This window comes from Pristis pectinata, chromosome 10, assembly GCF_009764475.1.
Source record: "Pristis pectinata isolate sPriPec2 chromosome 10, sPriPec2.1.pri, whole genome shotgun sequence".
In the NCBI taxonomy this organism is placed as follows: Eukaryota; Metazoa; Chordata; class Chondrichthyes; order Rhinopristiformes; family Pristidae; genus Pristis; species Pristis pectinata.
Window position 1 is genome coordinate 64,497,623 of NC_067414.1, and position 20,070 is coordinate 64,517,692.

General features: G+C 39.1%; 1 long non-coding RNA gene across 1 annotated transcript in view; it reads left to right on the plus strand.

Annotated features, from left to right (window-relative positions):
* The window catches only part of LOC127574880 (uncharacterized), a 62,931-nt gene that overhangs the window by 27,015 nt on the left and 15,846 nt on the right, over nucleotides 1–20,070 (plus strand). The window contains exon 2 of the long non-coding RNA XR_007956970.1: nucleotides 17,714–17,840. This is a non-coding gene — a long non-coding RNA (uncharacterized LOC127574880). The remainder of the gene's footprint in view (nucleotides 1–17,713; nucleotides 17,841–20,070) is intronic.

Here is a 20,070-nt window from a genome sequence, read left to right on the forward strand (position 1 = left end):
GATTTTGGAAAATGAAGGTAGGGATATGTGTTTGTCCTCTGTCACCACTACAACTCAGACAGGAATTGAAGGGGAACTATGCTCCAGTTTCAGTTGCGGTTCTGAACAAGACCATTTGTACTTTCTTCCCTTGTACATTTTAATTAGATGCCCTTTAATGGATAGCCAATGACTGGCTTCTGCATGAACCTCAGTAAATATCTCTCTTCAGCGTCTTCTTTGGAATAGTGAAAAGTAATTAAAGACAAAGCATTTCCTTGTGATTTTCTTCTCTTCGTGATTTGAACTGTTTTGAATTATTGTTTTCCATATTCATTTATTTGATCTGTAAAATTATCACTAATTCCCATAAAATAAAAATTAATAACACATTGCACAACATTATAACCCCTTCACAAGTTGGTTATACTTCTGCATTCACAGCTTTACTGGTCCATTGCTAATTTATTATTATAGTGGTTCAACATTATATTAAATGCATGCTAATTATTTGCAGGATTTGTATTACACTGTTAGTTAAACAGCTGTTTTTATATTGTTCACAGCCTTATCCAACCTGAAAGCCATCTTTATAGTGAGAAGATGAAATGAAGTGTTAACTGTTCTGAGCTTACTGAGCGTTGATAAAGGTAGTAACTGCCCTAAGGTTAACACCACCACATAATCATGGTAGTATTTCAACTGACACTCTGTCCTTTTACTGTGACTTGAGTTATGTTAATCTGAAGTGTTTTTACAACAGCATGATTGCAACAGTCAACCGCTATTTCCCATTTCATTGCTGAAGTGGGAACAGAAACCCTCCAAATGACATATGGAAGGAGAGACAACAAAGGATTTTGTAGGTGTGTTATAGCAGCGGGAACTTTATTGTAACTGTTTTGTGATTTGGCATGTTTAATGAGGTCAGGAGTACAGAGGATAAATCTGCATTAATACCACAAAAAATACATGTTCCATTGCATGCTTTTTACAGGTTCACAGCAAAATTTGCTGGAAGAGTGGTCATGTGGGGAAGAGAAGTAAGCAGGGCAGCTTAATTATCTTGAGAAGTCAGCGCATTCCAATCCCAAGCATACAAATAAAACTGACACTTCCAAGAATTTTGAGGTATTGGACTGTTCTATGGTTCTGCAAATATGAGTTTAATTTAAAAATAGAAAGCAAATAGAGTCTAAAGTCAAATGTAAAAACTGGAAATTGAAGGCATTACTGAAGTACCCTTCGAACAGATTGATAACACTCAGTGGCATTTTATCTGAAAGTTATTAGTTAGAAACACTATAAAGCCTCATTTTAACTGGCTGTTGTTTATGACAGCATCATGATAATGTTTCACTTGTATTCGATAAAAAAAAGAAATATACGTGGTATCAATGCTAACAGAAACTGCTTTTTAACAGTTGTATGAGGGGGAAATTAGTAAGCAAGGAGAATGTAGATCCTACAAAAATAGATGTGGGAACTATAACAGATGAAGGAAGGGAATGGCAGATGGTTGAGTAATCACCTTGAGTCAGTCTTCTCAGCGGAGGAAGAGGATGATGTACCTGACATTCCAGAGAAATTGATAATGAAACTCTCAAAAGTTACTCATAGATGAAGACAATATTAGAAATATAATGGCGCTAAAGACTGACAAATCTTTGTCAGTGGATTGTTTCACCCTGGGGCTTTAAATTGAGCAGATGAAGAAATTGTTAATGTTTTAGCCACAATCCTCCAATGTACTTCCTACTCAGGAACTGTCCCTTTAGCTGAGAACATTTTGAAGATAACTCCATTATTTAAGGTGCGAGAGGGAACCCAGGAAATTATAAACCTGTTAGCCTAACATCTGTTCTAGGAATGTTATTGGAATCTATAATTAAGGCCAGAGTGAAAAGAACACTTAGAGAAATTTGAGCTAATTAGAGAGAGCCAACATGGATAGGTCACGTCTAACCAACCAAATTAAATTTTTGAGGAAGTAATAATGTTATGGACAAGGGGTTGTGTATGAGCATGGTTTATATGAACTTCAAGATGACATTCAGGTGTATCATATAAGAGATTGTTAGCCAAATTAAAGCTCCTGGGATTGAAAGTAAATTATTGACCTGGTTGAATGTTTACAAAAGCAGTAAATTACAGGATTGGAACTATGCCCTATAAGGATCAGTAGTGCTGTATCAATTATTGACTAGGCTTATTAATGACTTAGATAATGCAATAGAGATCAATATATATCACAGATGATACAAAGCTTGGTAGCCAATAAGTAGTGTGGGCTATGAATTTAAAATACAAATATAAGATTTCTTTATATATTAAACATGTCGGCAAAACTGTGATGGATTTCAATGCATGAGGTCAAACATTTTGGACCGTATGAATCCAATTTTTTTTTAAATGGTGAAAACTGAGGAACAATGGAGATTTAGATAATCAGAGTTATGGGTACACAGAACACAGAAATAGAGTGATCAGAGAAAGAAGTAATTAAAATAGCAGATGGAATGTTAACCATTGTAATGGGAGGGTTAGGATATAAAGGGACTTTTGCAATGTCTTTATGAGATCTTGTTTGGGCCAGATCTTGAGTACCAGGTACTGTCCGGACACCACGCTTCAGAGACGTCTTGGAAGCAGTGTAGCACAGTTACATCAGAATGTTAGCAAGAGGAGCGATTACATGAACTATACTTGCATTCCAGATACGGAGAAAATTAAGGATGGATTCATTGAACTCTTTTGGACTTTGAAAGGAATTGATAAGGTGGATGCAGAGTTTATTTATCTCCTGGCAGATGTTTCTAAGACAAGAGGAAATAACCTTAAAATCTTAGCCAGACCCTTTAGTAGAGCAATTTGAAAACACTTAGTTATTCAATAAATGGTAGAAATTCAAATTACCTCCCTCAAAACGCAGTTGATGGTTGTCCATTAAATAACTTAAAATCCAATATTTTTACCCGCCAAAGTAGATGAAGCAAAGTCAGGTGGATGGAGTTGGATCACAGCTCAGTCACGGTCTCATTGAAAGCGAGAATGGGCTTGAGGGGCTGTATGCCATATTCCTCTTCCTATGTTCCTAACCACACTCAAATCAAAACAACAGTGATGCACTGCAATAGAATGAAACCTTAATAGAAATACTTGCTTTTCATTCTTAATAACATGGTTTGATGAAGCCAAGAAAGGAACAAGTCTCATCTTAAAAATGGTCAGACAGTCAGTGATTCAAAAGAAAATTGAGTAGAGCTTAATTTTTGGGTCTTCTTAGCTACAGATTATGTTTGGAAAAATGCCTCAATGATTCTGTAACCATGTGACTGCTAGTGGTGTCATGGCCTATTCCTTGTCTCTCAGTAGGCGTTGCAAATGGGAAAACTTTTCTTCTCATTGTCCCTGAGCATAAAAGGTTGCTCATATGGAGTGATTTAATGAAGCCAATTGTGCATCTGTAAAAAACCAATCTTCTTTCATTGACTCTGGTAGAGCAGAATGTAATGCCCTGCCACCCCTACATAACCCATTTATTGTAAGCAATAATCGCCCTTCCTATTTTCCCTCTCTGTGCTGCACCTCCTAAACTATCACACTAAAAGAAAAGAAGCAAATCTATTATCCACTGGTGTTCACTATAGCTGTCTAAAAACTTGTAACTGTTTTGACTTTTTTTTAAAACTAGGTTTATTTCTTTCTGGTTTAGATTGCTCTGGGAAGTTGTAGAAGGTATTGAAAGCTATCATGAATCTCCTTAAAACAAATAGATAATTTTGGCTGTTGATCCTGCAAAATATAATCAATTAATTGACCCATATCAATACATTTGATCAATGCATTATAAATCAATGTGAGAAGAACTACTTACATCTTGTGAAGAAATAATCAGTTATTGGAAAATTGCTGCTCTTGGTTCTGTGAAGCTCAATGCAGTCAGTTCATTTTATTGAGGGTACTCATGGCCTTTTGGCATAACCTTTGCAAGAGATTAATGCTGGCTTCACTAGTTCCCTGGGTGTTCTACCAATATTTTTGCTCTGAAGGAGAACAGCTCAGGTAGTTTATTTGATGTAATGATTTAGTTACGAGAAGGCATAAACTGCCATTGAAATTTCCCTGGCATTTAATCATAGATGGTGATGGAGTGGAAGTCTGCACGTATGGATATCTCCTATGTCATTACAAGAAATCTTCAAATTTGGAAATTGCATATTGCACTCTACTGTCATCAGTTTCAAGCCAGCATCATAGCATAATTGCACTATACATCTTATAGGGGAGAGCTTCTGTGTATCGTGTGTAACAAAATTGTAATCTTATGAATCTTTCAAAGATAGTACACAAAGGGAACCTTTCCCTGTTATTTCTCTATTTATAATTTGATTCAGAGCCATATAGGTTCTGTGTTAGGATCTTTACTATTGCCAGTGGATACAATTTTAAGTATATATTTTGATCCTTTTGACATTATTAATCCTGAGTCACCTTTGGTATAGGAATTAGGAGTGATTTCAGTCAATTACAGTGATTATTATTGGACTGTTATGACTGATTCTTTCAAGAAAATCTTAACATGGATTTTAGTTAAATTTTAGGATGAAAGTGTCAGTGATCTTTAGTGTCTGTGATAATGTTTGAAATGGCTGATTGTCTTGTCTGACCACTGCAGGGAACAATTAAATATGGATGTGCTGACTCAAGATGCAAATGGGTGATAGTCTAAGTGAGGGCTACACATTTCCTTCCCTAAAGGATATTAGTGAATCAGCTCAATTTTTATACCTTCTTATCACTTATATCAGCGGTCCATCTCTAGCTTGTCCAGCTAAACTGAAATTCCCCATCAGGCTTGTGGGACAAACTCAAATGCTTTGTTTCCTTGATGCAAATCCTGAATTAGTATTGTGTAAACACAACAATGCTACCATATGCCACATTAGGAAAGTATACAAGGATGGCACAGTTATAACAAAAAAAGCACTCTGGATGTATAGCCACAAATCCCCTCATGAAACATTATCATGCCACGTCAGGAGATGTCAAATGGGAAGTAAGTCTAATAGAGAGGAAACATTGCAGCTTCCCTCATCCGAGGAAGCACTGGTAAAATGGTTGTTACACACCCTGTTGGTTATACTATGGAAAGCCTCATGGAAAGGGAAAATTAAATATATTTCTGTGCATGTTCACCCTCAATACCTGTTTTCAATTGACAGGAAGGGGAAGTAATATTATAAGAACAGGAACACCAGGAAATGAAGCTTACATTTGAACGACATGAGGAATTCATTTCAGCATTAAAATTAAATGAGATCAATATTTCCTATGCACATACGTTCCAGCAGTAGAAATTCTGCAGAGCACAATAGGAACAAGAATCAGGCACTGAAACTACCCTCCTTGTGTTTCCATATATTGCTATGGATTCTTGCTGTGGACAAGTGTTATGAATTTAAAAATGAAACCATAATTGGTGTATTCTAAAATAAACTTTTTGTCTTAAATATTTTTTACCAATTCATTTTTATAGCTAAGAAGTTATGAGTTAGTATGTATTCCAAACATGTTCACACGGCAGTATAAATTTATAAAGCAACTCCAACCATACACAGCTGTGAGGGAGACTAGAGCTGCTTGTCTCTGTTACAACAGTTAAAGTGACCTACACCAAACAGAAGTTCCAAAAAAAATCTCTGCTTCATCCAGTAATGGTTACTTCAAATAACTCAGAGATTGCTATCTATTTCTTTCAGGTAACATAAATGACTAATGAGTGACTCAGTTAGAGACAATAAAAAGACTGCTCTTCAGGAGGAGAAGGACTGAAAAAATGTTTTTCAATAGAGCTTGACTGTCTGCCTTGTACTGAGTAGTTTCCCAGGATGGCACATTGCCATGACCACTGATCCAAGGCTAGGATTAATGCAGGAGAGACTTCCTGAGGATATGGACACAGAAAAAAGGCCAAATGCATGATTTTAAAATGATCTCATTATTCCTGGCCCTCTAACTTCAACTCACCTAAATACCACACTTGATGCTAACTCCTTATTAATAATTCAGAATAAATTCTGGTGAGTTAATCCACTTCTATGGTTTTTTGCTAATAGTTATAATAGCAACAATATTATTAATGACTCTTTATATTTCTTTTCTATACCATGTTTTGCAATATTTTTCAGTTTTCCTGTTAACATGAATGACAGGAACTGATTATGTGATGTGTTCCCGAATATTCAATACATCAGCTGGACAACACATGTTACTTCTTAAATCATGGTGAAAGAGTAAGAGTTAATCCTGTGACCCATCTTGGATTTCATGCATAAAATCATCAGGTTTGGCTCAGAGAAAGCATTGGTCTGCCTCTGGAAAATGCCTTGATTCAGCAAGGCTGAATGAGAAAGGATGAGAAAGAGCCTGAACTTTAACATGTGTGAATGCTTCATCCAGCAGTAGCTGTTCAGGCTTTTAGCATTAAGATGACTGTTCACAAGCAGCAGAAGGATTATGTGGAGGGAAGAGTACAATAGTTATCATTAGACACATGGAGCTTCCTGTGGTAATATTCTCCTTGAAAACATTCATGATGGAATTTACTATAATGGTCCTATTCATATTTCAGTCACTGTAATCAGGAAAGCTACTTAGAGCTCATTTTGGATGGTAATGTAATCAAGTACATTATTCATCATTCTATTCGAACACATTTTGTGAAAATATTGATAAGTGCTTGCATCTGAATTGAGGCTAGCTGAAGACAATTAACCTAAAGGCCATAATGAATGTATTCTGCAATGGTCATTTTATATAAGAATTGATATTTTTTGCAAGAGATCAAATTATTGTATTAAACAATTATAAAAATAGTCAGCTCCAATTTTACACTTATATTGAAAATGTCCTCTCTGCTTGTCTTGACAGTGATAAGTTCTTCTTGGGATGTAATCCTTTGGGAATCAGTTTATCTAGCCATTAATCATGTGTAAATCATCACAATTTTTGCTGCTGGCTACCATTATGGTGTAAATCAGTGTTTGTGGGATTCATTATGTGATGTGTTTCCTGAATTTCCAATAGATCAGCTGGACAACATGTGTTACTTCTTAAATCATGCTGGTGGCTACTGCATTTTCTTTTTCTATGCAAAATACTAGTGACCACACTTTAAAAGTAATTTAGTCTTTGCGTATTGTTCTGGGATTTTATGAAGATTGAAAGCATCATGCAAACTCTTCTTTCATTTTGCTCTCCATTTCTTACCCTTGCTGACTTAACAAATGTTTTCTTTTGTGGCTATCCAAGGGTTTTCAGAGCTGTGGTCAACCAATAACAACAGCCTAATTGTCCCAAAGTCCTTATGTTTTATTTGCATCCAGTGATCTGCTGCACCACTAATGTGCTCCCCACAGCCAGCCAAATCTACATAAGAAATCAGGCTAATTAAGCGCAAGCACTGCACTTCACTTGAGTTTATCTGTCATCTTCAATGAACAATTTAGGACTAAGTGAGTTGAATAACAGACTCTCTGAGCTGATTAGAGAGCAGACTATTGATTAGTCATTATACTTGGTCTTTCTTGACCTCACAGAAGCCTTTGACTCCATCAGTCGGGAATATCCTCCACAAATTTGGCTGGCCATCTTATGTTTGCTCCACGATGCCATGCAAACCATGATACCAACCAACAGAGCAAAACTTGGTGAATACCACCAATACTGTCTCACAAAATCTGCTGAATTCACTGGAGGAATAATTAAATCAATGTCAGCATTCTCTCCCAGGCCAACATCCCCAGTATTGGGAGCCGAGTTATATGCAGTTGGTTACAATGGACAGGCTACATCTTTCTCACATACGACACCAGACCATTGCAGCTTGGAAGATCATCCTTGATCTACCCAGCCCTGCAGAAATGAAATGGATCTACTTTTGGGACCTTTCTCTGACAGACTGCTGGTAATCAGTTCTGACTGGAGAATGTGCAATGTACACTCCATTCACCTGAATTCAAAAATGATGATGGGTGGGGCCTGTTGACCTTTCAGCATTTTGATTTCCATGGTCTAAGCCTGAATTCAGGGCCCGACATCACACTCCAGTGGACAATGCTGGGGTGCAGTGCTAGTGATCATGAACAGAAGGTCACTGCCTTCTTCTTCAGGGCACCAATGCCCAGCTTACATTGGACCAATGGGGTGAGAATTCATCCAATTCTCCTTTACAGATACCACACCATCAGACTCTGCCTACCACAGCTACTTTTTATTGTCAGCAAATCATAATTTAAAAGAAAAAAAAACCATGGAAGTTTAAAAATTGTATCAAAACAATAAAATCTTGTATCTAAAAATACAAAGGGCCAGAGTTCTGAGTGCACCTGAATTTAGGTGTATAAAGGACAGGGCTCAAGGCTGTTGAAGATTAGATGGCTGCCATCAGTCTTGAATGAGGCCTCTACAGTGACACATCACTGATAAACCATGTTCATACAGAGCTGCAAGTTTGTTTGGGGGCAGTGTCAGGAAACTGAGGGAGATGCAATTGCTGCCATTGCTCAGGATGGTGGACAACATCTTTGCTCATCTGCTATCCAATCTGCCAGTGCCTCTGATGTGCCACACATTCAGCTGGGCCACACCATTCCAGGAGCCACCCTACAGCTGGGTCCATAGCTGCTCATCGTCTCCCATCTGAAATACCCATAACTGATGCCTATCAGCCTGTATGTTTCATCTACCAAATTGTAGCCAATTAAGGAACCACAACAATTGATCCATAATTGGTCTTGTTAAACACAACACAGACAGAATTGGTTTTATGGATATAACTTATTTTTTTTCTGGGTTTAAAGTTAAAGACAGTAATTGTAGTTAGTGCCATGAGGGCATGATCCAAGAGTCTGGACTGAAGGAAGGTAATCAGGTGCCAGAAGAACTAAGGATGTTTTTGATAAACATAGTGAGACTGTCAGCATATGGGGAAGAGGATGGATAGTTCTTGTGAAGGTGTGCTCCCTGAAAGCTTTGACAAAATGGACATTAGTGGTTGATACTACTTCTTTCCTTCCTGATCCTGTATGTCTTGCTGTCCAGTTGGTGCTGGGAGCTGGAACCTCATTTGACATGGTAGAGCATACAATCGGACAGTGAGAAAGCCAGATCCTTATCTATTCATAAGGTTGCCAGGATGGAGAAGTAAGGGGCCAAAAGCAAACTAGAGGTCATAGTGTTGTTATCTTACATTATTATTGTACCATTTTATACATTTCCTTTTTAAGTTCCTCCTTAAAACTGTGTATAGTTTTGAGCACATCTGGTATCTCATGTGTGGCAAAAAGAAGCCAGTTATTATTTTACATTACATTCAGTAGCTAAAACACCAAAGAGTCTGTCTCATCAACCATAGTTAGGAGGGCTAACATTTACAGTTTACACTGGCAATGAGGATGAAGGACCTGGAAAAGCTTTTGATGTCCGAACATTTTGAATGTCACCCAAAATGACCTTTTATTGTTGATTTTAGATCCAAGATAATAGTTTTTTTTGTAGCTATGTCTCTAGTTAATCATACGGTTTCCAAATAGATAGTAAATTCTCACATCCAACCTTTTATTACTGAAAGAATTTGTAACAAAGGGAATGCAGCCGTAAACAGAGTTCCCACATGGAAGAAAATGCCTACAGCACTGCAGCAGCCAGCAAATCCATCCCGCTGGTCTACTAAACATTCGTTCCCATGTATGGGCTATACATGAATTGGCCGTTTATAAGCTGAAGAGGACCTGTAATTTCAGAAAGTAGACTGCAATTTTTAACTGTAGGCTTTACTGCATTTGCAGAACCATATGGATTTTTTTATGTTTTGACCTATTCCAATTACCTACTAAGTAATGGCATAGTGGAGAAAGAAGATCATCTAAAAACATCTGCTCGGGAAGTGAAAGGATCCACAGTTCAGTATCCAGCCATGCTATAAGTAGATAGGCCTTGATTTGGACTGAAGTATGTTAAGGATGCAGCTTTAAGTTTTAACCCAAGCTGGCTGGAATTTAACTGTCGTTGGTGAACTTCACTCTCACTCAGGTTTCAGCTTGGTGTGTTGTGTTCCTTTTATTAAATTCTGAATTGTCAGAGTTGTTTTTTTCCCTGTAGGTAGAACACCAATTAAGCAAAAAACTAGATGGATTCACCATAGCTTTGGTTGTGGGGTTGTTACTGAGATATTGGTTTGTATTATCTTATTATCAAGTGTCAGGCTACCAATTGTAATTTACATAATTTGAGTATTCCTCATTTTAATTTCTGCACTTTTTGATCAAGCACTAGCTAACTATTTCTAAAAGTCTTTGTACTCCCATGACTAACGTATTATGGTATGGTATGTCTACATCAATAGTGCTGAAGTTGAGAGGGTTGAAAGCTTCAAGTTCCTGGGAATGGACATCACCAATAGCCTGTCCTGGTCAAATCATGTAGATGCCACTGCCAAGAAAGCTCAGCAGCGCCTCTACTTCCTCAGGAGGCTAAAGAAATTTGGTTTGTCCCCTTTGACTCTCACCAACTTTTACAGATGCACCATAAAGCATCCTATCTGGATGTATCACGGCTTGGTACGGCATCTGCTCTGCCCAGACCGCAAGAAACTGCAGAGAGTTGTGGACACAGCCCAACACATTATGGACACCAGCCTCCCCTCCTTGGACTCTGTCTTTACCTCTCGTTGTCTTGGTGAAGCAGCCAGCATAATCAAAGACCCCATCCACCCAGGACATTCTCTCTTCTCTCCTCTTCCATCAGGTAGAAGATACAGGAGGCTGAAGGCACGTACCACCAGACTTAAGGACAGCTTCTACCCCACTGTGATAAGACTATTGAACAGTTCCTTATACAATAAGATGGACTATGACCTCACGATCTACCTTGTTGTGACCTCGCGCCTTATTGCACTGCACTTTCTCCGTAGCTGTGACACTTTACTCTGTATTGTTATTGTTTTTACCTGCACTACATCAATGCACTCTATACTGATTTAATGTAACTGCACTGTGTAATGAATTGACCTGTACAATCAGTTTGTAAGTCAAGCTTTTCACTGTACCTCGGTACAAGTGACAATAATATCAATACCAATACCAATGAGGCTGTTCGAGAGCATGTCTGAAGGTTGGCTGAAAAGATTAAAAATACTACAATAATTATTTTAAAAGTAAAGTAAGAGTCTTAAAGATATTATTTACATAAATATTGGTTTCACTTTTTCTTATTCATTGACAGCTGTCTCTATTTTGCCAAATGCTGTATTTTGAATTCCCCTTGGTCATAGATGCGCATTCTATATTTGTATTTTGCATTGATGTTCACTCAATTCTCTGTGGAAAAATGGAGCAAAGTGGTTTTTTTTGCATTCTGATGTCCTTCTGTATGCTTGGATATCGTGCTGACCAACAGCATGCACACAGTATTTTTTAAAAAAATAATGGTACAGGAATTTCTAGTAATAATTAGAGCAATAGTTTATGCCATCATCATATTCGAACACAGCCACACAAGAAAGAATAGACTTCATAGCAATATCTTTATGAATTTAAATTATACCTTCATAGTGAGGATCTTTTTCAAATAACTGGGGTCTTTGTTACATCATCCTGCATGCAGTATTTAATTGCATCAGATAAATGGGAGAGACTAGGCTACTGTGTACTTCTGCAATCTGCTAAAGCCACTTTTGCTTTCCATTCCTGTAAATGGTTCAGATGTAAGTATAATGGGAATGATTATAACATTGATTCATGACCCAAATATGAGGTGTTATGGGAAATTGCATAAAGAATACAAGAAAATGTAGAAAGGAATTGTGTTGTTGTCTTAAAGGTCCACACAAAGGCTTGAGCTGTAGTTAACTGTATTTTAAATGCTTTTGGACAATGGTCTGTAAGGTAGGTGTCTCATTAATAAATGTAAATTTGTCTCCCATGGCCTAAATAAAACCCCACTGGCATTTTAACTTGCTTCTGTGCTGTCTGCTACCTAACCAGGTGAAGCTGCCTGGAAGGCTGAAAAGCCTTTTATAATAATGGCCAAGAAAGTCTCTTTAGATGGATCAGAATTGCAGGAGTACTTCATCCAGGTTCACCAAAGACCATGCAACCTTTGCTGTCCCAGCCAAGAAGGTCACTCACACTCTACGTTTGCTCCTCCCCTGATGACGGGATGTTGCCTACTTCTCAAAATGGATGCAAAGTTGACCATGAGGCCTGGATGTTAATATTTGTATGGTTACTGGTGACAATGTTTTTGGAATTGGCTTCTGCTCAGACAGGATTGGCAAAAGTACAGATTTTTTGTTTTTATGATTCATTTTTGATCAATCTACAAATAAATGTGCAACATAACAACATTTCTAATAAAGGTATCTGCAATTCCAGTTAATGGTATATTTTACAGATGCCTCTAATCACCATGCAGCAAACCAACAGCATATAGAAGTTACTGTACTAAAGAGATAAAGCTTTGGAAGTCATTAACATCAGAACACAAAGGAATAAAAAATCCTTGTTTTCTGCTTTCAATACTAGTAAACACATTTGTTTGAAATTCTTCTGATCATGTTAATACTATATTAGAAAAAATAACTTAATTGATTCATGCTGAGAAATGATTGCAAGGAGAAATTGGGCTCTTTTAAGTTATTTCTAAATTGCCAAATGTTGCATAATTGTTCATTTCTACATGTTGAATGATTTCTTTTGGTTTGCAAGATTTTATATTGTAAATTATGCTATTTCATAGGACTTAATTGCCTCTATATAATCCAAAAAAAAAATTGTCCAAATAGAGCAGAAAATAGTTGCCAGAAGGCAACAATGACTTCACTGATGTCATCATAATTAGTGCCTTGCCACTTTATAAATATTTCACAATTATCCCCTTTTCAACAAATTTACTCATCAATTCCTGATTCTCTTTGTAAATTAAAATTCAACCAACCTATGTTTCAGCTGATTTACTTTTTTTCAAATGAGCATATCACTAAGTATTCTGCTCAAAGGAAAACTGAATAGCTTAGTAAATGAAAATAAGCAAAATGATGTGTTGATGTTGAGAGGAATGGTCCAGAGTAGGTGTAGGAAAAAAGCACAGGATGGAAACCTCTTCATAAAGACATATTAAGATTATACTAATCATAATCAGATCCTATCTGTACTCCATATTTCATGCTCTTTTGTACACTTTATTTTTCCTGATGCAGGGAACTAAATCGATTACTTGGTTTCCATTTACTTGGAAGGACCTTTTTTTGTTGTCTTTTCTCATTTTTCTCTTGCCCAATGAACATAAGTATATGTAGTAAGAGAGCACATGGCTGTCATGTGACTGTAACAACACTGACCCAGCTGGTCGGAGGACAGCATTGCTCTTTGGATCGGAAGTGACATCACTGTCAATCAAGGTGTGGCTCCACCCCACCCATCAAGTGTGGGCATAGGGATTGGCTTTGGAGAGGCACCTTTGTCCTTGAACCTGCCTGACCATTGGCCGTGGTAGGCACCTTTGTCCTTGACCTCCAAACCATTGGCCTGAACTAAATCACCTGGCTAGGCTCCACCCAGCCCCCTAGTACTATAAAGAGTGTTGCAATGCCCTGGTCTCTCTCTTTTGACTGCCCCAGGAGTAGTGAGACAATGCTGCAGAGACCACTGGTAAGAGTGGGCATCACCACATGGTTTGGGAGCGTGTTAGTCAGATTCCAGGGAGTGTTAGGGTCAATGCTTGTTAGGTCAAGGTATTCAGGCATTGAAATGTTTATCCCTTAATAAGCTGTACCTTGTTTATTGTGTATTTGTGTGTGTGTGTATCTCATCCTCGTTGTGATTCCCCCTTGATGTCCACGGTCTCCTGCATGTGTGTGAGTGTGCATCTGTTCCCATTCATTCTGTCCCTGCGTTTGTCTTTGTTAATAAACCGTTTTTAAATTACAAAGACTGTGTCTAAAGTCCTCCATCTTTAAGATTCCGAAAGAACCTTTTCACACAGCAGTGTATCTGCAAACTGGTTGCAGAATTATGCATAGTGATGCAAACATTGAGGGTTGAGAACTTCATAAAATCACAGTTATTTGCTATTTAAAAACTTAAAACATAGCAATCATTTTAAGGTATACAGATTGACAAAGACCTTTATTAGGACAGTATTACCTTGAGATATTATTAAATGATGACACATTTCTAGACACTGTGCTATCCAGATTCTATGAAAATCTTTTTAAGGCATTCCTTGGGGTCAAGGATGACATCTTTTCAATCAGGTTCTGTACGTTCTGAGGAGGATCAAGAGTTGGGCTGAAAGTGCTTGATGGGGTGGGTAACTGGGCTTTTTGGAGGTTCTGTCTTGCATTCACTGTTTTCTCTTGGCTCCTCATGTCCTGTCTCCATTTCATGTGGTCTTGGGCCTGGGATTCCCACATCAATGATGATGTTGAAACTTTTTTCAAGAGATGTCCTTGAAGAATTTTAGAGTCAAGTTGAAGGAAAGGTGGTGGACATTCTCTACATGGACTTCAGCAAGGTCTTTGGCAAAGTCCTGCATGGGAGGCTGCTTCAGAAGGTATAGTCGCTTGGCATTCAGGATGAAGTAGCCAAATGGATTCAACATTGTCTTAGTGGGAGGAGCCAGAGGGTGGTAGTAGATGTGTGACTCGTGGTGTGCTGCAGGGATCGGTACTGGGTCCGTTGTTGTTTATCCTCTATATTAATGATTTAGATGATAACGTGGTAAACTGGATCAGCAAATTTGCTGATGACACCAAGGTTGGGAATGTAGTGGACAGTGAGGAAGGTTATCAAAGCTTGCAGTGGGATCTTGACCAGCTAGGTAAATGGGCTGAAAAATGGTTGATGGAATTTAATGCAGACAAGTGTGACGTGTTGCACTTTGGGAGAACAAACCAGGGTAAGACTAATATAGTGATTGGTAGGGCTCTGAGGTGTGTGGTAGAACAAAGGGACCTGGGAATACAGATCCATAATTCCTTGAAAGTGAAATCACAAGTAGATAGGGTCGAAAAGAGAGCTTTTGGCACTTTGGCCTTCATAAACCATGGCATTGAGAACAGGAGTTGGGATGTTATGTTGAAGTTGTATAAGACATTGATGATGCCACATTAAGAGTATTATGTGCAGTTCTGGTCACCTACCTTCAGGAAAGATTTCAATAAGCTTGAAAGAGTGCAGAGAAAATTTACAAGGGTGTTACCGGGACTTGAGGACCTGAGTTATAGAGAAAAGTTGAATAAGTTAGGACTTTATTGCCTATAGCACAGGAGAATGAGGGGAGATCTTATAGAGGTATACAAAATTATGAGGAGTATAGAAAGGGAAAAAAGTCTGCATGCATTCACCCCAAATGTTGGATGAGACTAGAACTAGAGGACATGGGTTTAGGGTGAAAGGCAAAAAATTTTAGGGGAATCTGAGGGGAAACTTCTTAGAGGGTGGTGCGAGTGTGGCATGAGCTACCAACAGAATTGGTAGATGTGGGTTCAATTGTAACATTTAAGAGAAGTTTGGATAGGTACATGGATGATAAGGGTTTGGAGGGATATGGTCTGGGTGCAGGTAGATGGGATTAGGCAGAAGACCAGGCAGCATGGACCAGATGGGCTGAAGGGCCTATTTCTGTGCTCTAGTACACTTTGTGGGAGAGAAACAGAGCAGCTGGTGGAAATCCGTGCAAACACAGGGAAAAAGTGCAAACTCTGCACAGATAACACTGGAGATTTGAACGGATCGGTGGAGCATGAAGCAACTGTTCTACTGACTGCACCACTGTGTTCTCACAAGATCTCCTGGTGTACAAGTAGGAGTAGAATGCACATTTCAGGAATCTGGTACCAGGCAGGCTGGCAGTATGACAGGGCCTTGATGCTGGGGATGTTGCCTTGAAGAGGAAGCCAATCCTGGTTCGCTTATCCTGTTAATAGATTAAGGATATGGTGGAAACAGAGTTGATCATACCTTTAAAAAAAATAAAACCTTAACAAAAATCCAGCACTTAACTTGTGGACTTCAAGGTCTACAATATCCAGGGCCCTCTATGCATCTGGTATACAACACTTTTTTTAAAATTTTATTTACAGCGTGGTAACAGGCCCTTCCGGCCCAATGAGTCCACGCCGCCCATTTTAAACCCAAATTAACCTACCCGTATGTCTTTGCAATGTGGGAGGAAACCCACACAGACACCGGAGAATGTACAAACTCCTTACAGACAGTGACAGGAATTAAACCCCGATCGCTGGACCTGTAATAGCGTCGCGCTAACCGCTAGACTACCATACCGCCCCTTGAGGGAGACCTAGGCTCCCGATGCATAAACCTCAGTGATATACAATGGCCTATGTGGATGCAGGCTGCTCATGGAGAAGGAAGTATTCACAGTGCTTGTGAAGCTTGCTTTTGTTCAACAAACAGTATTCTTCATTAAGCAGGTGCAAATCTAGCAATGGGAACTTGACTCGGCTTTATCCTCCTGAAGTAATTTAGTCACTTAACTCACCTTCATGCTTCCCACTGTTCCCCCATCACTACCATAAAAATCCCAAAACTCACCCTAAAGCCTTTCCACCCATGAACTGGTTGCCACAGCTAACTTGAGCCCCCTTCCCCCACCCAACTCCTGGCTCTGACTATTAACTTCCATCAACTCACAGCTGGTTGTATTCCAATAACTAACTCCCACCTCCTATTGCCTGATCATGAGCTCTGACCACCAACTGCTCCAAAACCTGATGGCTGGTCAGAAGCCTTGACTCATCGATTGCCACTCCAGCACCCTGATCACCAATCCCTCTAGCAGCCAACCCTCCCCTGTTTTCCTAGTCTCTGTGCCTACCCATCCAATGCATGATCACCACAACACCACCTCCTCCCAACCCCACCACCCTCCCACCCTTCTTTAGACATCTAGACCCAGGTTTCCCTGATTTCCTTGTGTGTTCTTTACCTCATGCTTTGGGCTTTTGGGCAGCATTGAATTTTCAATCAGTGAGACCTCAAACAACCTGCTCACTGTCCCACCACACAGTTGATGTTTAGTGAGCCTCTGCAGGTATGGACCAAACTTAACACTGGCATTAGTAGATGATAAAGGCAACACTATCATGCATAATCGCAGTGGTCCCACACTGAACTTGTAGACCCAGAAAGAAATTTTGAGGACCATTCTAAACTTATCACTGAATGCCTTTGGTACAAATTCAGTGAGCTACAGGTGCCAATGAAATAACCTCAACATGATTTGCCACTCCAAGTCCATTAAACATTGATATCAGGATGAGTGTGTGCATGAGTTTGGGACCAGGAACAGTTTTGGTATTAATGTGGATATAGGAGCTTGGCCAACCTTCCTGATGTACACTGAGGAAAGGAAATTAGCTATTGGTTTCTTTGGTGGCCTCCATGTTACTGCAGAGTTTGACATAATCTTGCTTTTTGGATGCATGATCAATGTTGGCAACTCACTCTTTAAGTAATTTGGATTTGGTTATGAAAACAACAGTCGTACCCCTCCCCTTCCCCAAACAATATTGGAAGGGCTGTGTTGATGACCCTTACTTCATCCAGCCACCAACACTACCCAGGACACTATGTATATTACAGTCACAAACTTTAATATTTGTTTCTAGATAGATTAAAGCTAAGCAGACTGTCTCTTATTTTTGCAGAGAGCCTCCAGTCCAGCTGAGGATATACAGTATTGAAGAGTGGTAGCTTTGCTTATGGTTAGCACCAGTCAGTCCATATATCCTGCCAAGCCCAATGGCACTGCACCTTGGAGAGTCCCCCTGTCTGGTGAGTTAATTTTGTTGAAAGTTTGGATGAATGTCCGACTGCCTCAGTCCCTTGGTTGCAACCATTAAGTTTGCTCCTCACCCATGTAGCCATTCAATAGTTCAGTGCAACTTGTATCTCAAAGAAGACATGGGTATCAAAAATAAAATTCCAGAGAAAGGTGCTCGCATTCTCCTTAGCATACAGTTGATCTAATACTTGCACTTTGATAGGTTGTCCAGATAACTTCCACACCTGTCTGTCTTTCTGCTAAAATCTATGGTGCAATACTGCGTATATTATCGCTTCATGCCAGCTGTTGTACAAAATAACAAATAAAATTCTACCCAATGAGGGCATCTGGAATCCAAGAACAATCACAACACTCAGTAAACCCAATGACACAAAGCACAAGGATCCAGATGTATTTAGAATTACTGGTGCCTTTTGTTGTTGTTTCAGTTTGTTGTTGTTGTTGTCACTACCATTCCCAAGTGATGCTCATGATTTGTGATTGATCTTGAGCTTCAAACGTTTTCCTTTAACTTTTCCCAAATGTGTTGAATCATTTAAGACATTACCTGGAAGGAAATAGAATGGAGAGAATCAAATTTCAGTATCTGAAGCCCCACAATATGCCATCAATGAAATGAAGGGTATATTGCAAAGGATTTTTTTTGCACACCTGACATGCTCTCAGCACTACAACTGAAGTACATTGTTAAATAATTGCTGTCTGATGCAATTTCTTATCATTGGCACTGTTTATTTCATTTGCCTAATCATACCTGGAAACATCCTTAACTGGGGCTTTTAAAACAGACACTTGGATCACAATTTTACATTTCCAGTCTGATAGAGGAACTTGTCTATAACCTCTGCAAACCGACAGCCAGGGCCACTTGATAGTCAATAAATGCAGGTTCCTGCTTTTCTATACAAGAATTAATATTAACTGGTGCAGATCTCCCATGGTGTTGTTTACTATTAATAGCAAGATCATAAGTGCTTGTATAAAACATGCTCTTTTGATGTTGTATTACAAATGATAGGAAACATCCCCATGGTGATATATTATTAGGGGGGTAAGTGATCATTTATTTTGCTTAAAAGTAGTTATCAGAATTGCAGAATAATTGTATTAACTTACCATTGATAGTGGCTTGAGATGCTGCATATCAAGCAAGACAATGTTCATGGCTGGGAAATACATGTCTGCAATGGCAATCAATAGCTGTTTAAAGTGCTTAAATGGTCAAGAATTTATAGTCAGTGGCAAAATGGCAGCATGTCTTGCTGAAATTCCTTGCACTTTGGGTGGTCAAATGAAAGGAGAAAGTATACAGTTAATGATAGCCCCCCCCCCCACCCCCCAATAGCACTGAAGTAGAACATAGAACAGTACAGCACAGTACAGGCCCTTTGGCCTACGATGTTGTGCCGACCTATATAAACCTACTCCACAATCAATCTAACCCTTCCCTCCTACACAGCCCAAAACCATCCATTTTCCTTACATCTACGTGCCTACCTAAGAACCCCTTAAATGTCCCTATTGTATCATTTTCTACCACCACACCTGGAAGTGTGTTCCAGGCAGCCACCACTCAAAAAAAAACTTACCTCTGATATCTCCCCTAAACTTTCCTCCACTCACCTAAACAAATGTCCTCTGGTATTGGCCATTGCTGCCCTGGGAATAAAGTGCTGGCTATCCACTCTATCTATGCCCCTCATAATTTTGTACACCTCTATCGTTACCTCTCATCCTTCACTCCAAAGAGAAAAGCCCTAGCTTGCTCAACCTTTCCTCAAAACATGTTCTCTAATACAGGCAGCATGCTGGTAAATCTCCTATGCCCCCTCTCTAAAGCTTTCACATTCTTCCCATAATGAGGTGACCAGAACTGAACACAGTACTCTAAGTGTGGTCTAACCAAAGCTTTATGGAGCTGCAACATTACCTCACTGCTCTTGAACTCAATCCCCTAACTAATGAAGACCAGCATACCACATGCCACCTTAACCACCCTATCAACTTGCGAGGCAACTTTGAGGGATCTATAGATCCAAGGTCTGTCTATCCAAGATCCCTCTGTTCCACACTGCTAAGAATCCTGCCATTAACCTTGCACTCCAAGTTCATTCTTCCAAAGTATATTACTTCACACTTTTCCAGATTGAACTCCATCTGCCACTTTTCTGCCCAACTCTGCATACTATCTACATCCCGTTGTAACCTATAACGATC